Source organism: Microtus oregoni, unplaced genomic scaffold, assembly GCF_018167655.1.
Source record: "Microtus oregoni isolate MIOR12 unplaced genomic scaffold, Mior012 000054F_ref0000373, whole genome shotgun sequence".
NCBI lineage: Eukaryota > Metazoa > Chordata > Mammalia > Rodentia > Cricetidae > Microtus > Microtus oregoni.
The window spans coordinates 5,854,646-5,857,169 of record NW_024543830.1 but is presented as its reverse complement, the minus strand read 5'-3'; positions in this window follow the sequence as shown (position 1 = coordinate 5,857,169).

The window sequence follows — 2,524 nt, the reverse complement described above, 5'->3', positions numbered from 1 at the left end:
AACTACTTTAGCAAGATATAAATGTTGCTCATTTTTAAAATGATGTCAGATTCCCTAAAACAACCATTTATTTTTTCTAGTTGACATGGCACCTAAAAGTAGATTTTCTTGAGTATTTCTTTGTTCAGCTTCTAGTCTTGGCATTGTGAGTACACAGAGCTGAAGATAACATCCGTCACAGAGTTAAGCACACAAGAGTGGGTGATAAAGTCAACAGAAAGCTTAAAGTAAGCAAGATTTGCCATGGATAAGTTGCCAAGACTTGGCTGTGGTTTCTTACTGGACACCGTGGCTCCTTCATCTCCCCCCCTCAGTTGTCCAGCTCAGCATCATCCCAACTTCAGCACTCCGGATGGGAGGGCAGGAGACTAGGAGTCGAGTGGAAGATGAACCCATGCCATGAGTGAGCTATCTGAGCTGACACATAAGGATTCAATCGTCAAAGAAGTCACAGACTAGAGGAATGAGCAGACAGGAGAGATTGCTGGGTTTCCGGGAGCTGTCTGTTATATTGTCCTAGCCTGAGCTAAGGAACTTGTAGCGTCTGCCATTCAAAGATAGCATGTTGCCCTCTGATTAGTCCCACTTCTATAATTTTCATGCCTCCCTCTTCATAAGTAGGTTAAGGATGTTCAGGTTTCCCTCAGGCGTGGTAATGAGTTAGTCATGATGGCGACTGCGTCATTTAAATTGCCCAACCCGTTGAAAGGATGCCATGAAAGAAGCTTCCACAAACACAATCTGGGCAGTGTTTGTCTTGTCTTGTGTTGCAACATGTGGAGGAGGAGTTACTTGCAGGTGGGTAATCAGCAGAAAAGCTGCTGAAGCAGGAGAGAAAAGTGGGCAGAAAAATGAAGCTACGGTGGTTTCATGCTACCCAACACTTGGGAGCCCAAGGCAAGGGGATTACCAAAGATCAGAAGCCAGCCTGGATTAAGACTGCCAAAACCAAAAGAAAAAAGAAAGGATGGGGAGGAGGAAACACTGCGTTCTTTCTGCACCACAGACATGGAGGCTAAATGAAGGAGCAGCTTACGGCACCTAAGTGCTCACGGTCACTTGCTGAGTTGGGATCTCTGCCCAAGCTGCTTCTCACTCATCTGGTCCAACACGGCCGCCCTCTTCCCTCCCGTGCTCATCTTGTTGCTTGGGTTGTAACCTCTTCACTTACACAGTGTCTCTCTTCTTTTCTTTATTGCTCCTCTAAGGAGGCTTCTTAGATTTATTTTTCTCTAATCCATGAAATTTTAATACTATTTTGTGGTGTTTGATTTTATACTTCAATGGCACTAGGCTAAGAATTGCCCAGAAAGCTGGTAACACACTGATTTCGGGTGTGTCTGTGTTTTGGGGACACAGTAGCACACAGTGCTATTGGTGCTCTAAGATCATACCCACCAATTTTGGTAGGCGTCATTAGAACCAGTGAAGACTCCAGTAAAATACATAGGTGGGAGAAGGATAAATAATCTCCTCTGGAGCTGGGACACGTGTCTTCCCCCACCCTCGGGTGGCAGTGTTCCTAGTTCTTGGACCTCTGAGGCAGACTGGACCATAAAGATCAGCTTTCCACGGACGCAATATGGTGGCAGCCTAAACGACTGCATGCATATATGAACTTTATACAATCTTTAATTAATTATTTTATTCCCCAAGAACCATCCTCACTCCTGTGGGGAACATCTCACGTATCTGATGTCTGTCACCTGATCAAGGAAGCTACATGTGCAAAGTGATAGAAATAGATGATCGACACAATTCTTGGGGCAAAAATCCAAGAGACTGGCAGACACAGGAGTTTGTCTAGGTAAGACTTTGTGAGGGGCATGGCAGGCAGCAGCTGGCTGCACAGCTTGGCCAGGCAGATCATAGGTTAAAAATGTGGCTGAAGGCAGTGTTGATGGAAGATTGGAGACCCAAGCTCAAGGAGGGCAGAAAAGGACCCCCCCCCCCCCCGCAAATACTATCATTCTAAAAAGTCCCATGGAAGAGAAACTGCTCTTAGTTCTGAAACCAGATTTTGGTACTTTATTTTTAACACTAAAAAGCCAGGAGAGTCAGATTGTGCTCCACAAAAAGTCTCTTCTTACTAAAGGGGGAGCATGCCATGTTGCCATGTTGGACACTGCGTTCCCCAAGAGCAATTCCTACCACCTGTACCTGGAACCCCTTTGTTGGTACCGCACAAGAGAACCAAGACTCCCACCCCAACACAGAACTGGCTGGGGTCATCGTCGCCAGGCACTCAAGCAGCATGATCCCAGGAGAGCTCCGGTTTTCCTTGTCTTCAAACACTGGTTTTTAAAAACAGGAGTAGACCCAGGGCTCCGAGGGGACCCTCCCAGAGCTATGCTTCCTACGATTGCTTAATGGGCAGCTCCACTGGCCTTTCTTGTTAACGGCCCAGGTCCAGAGCTCGGTGTGTTTGGATCCGTTCACTAGCTGCCCAGAAGGAAACAACCAGCTCCAACCGGCATCACACTGTGTCCTAGAGTCTTCTAAACACTGTGCAGGGTCCCCTCAC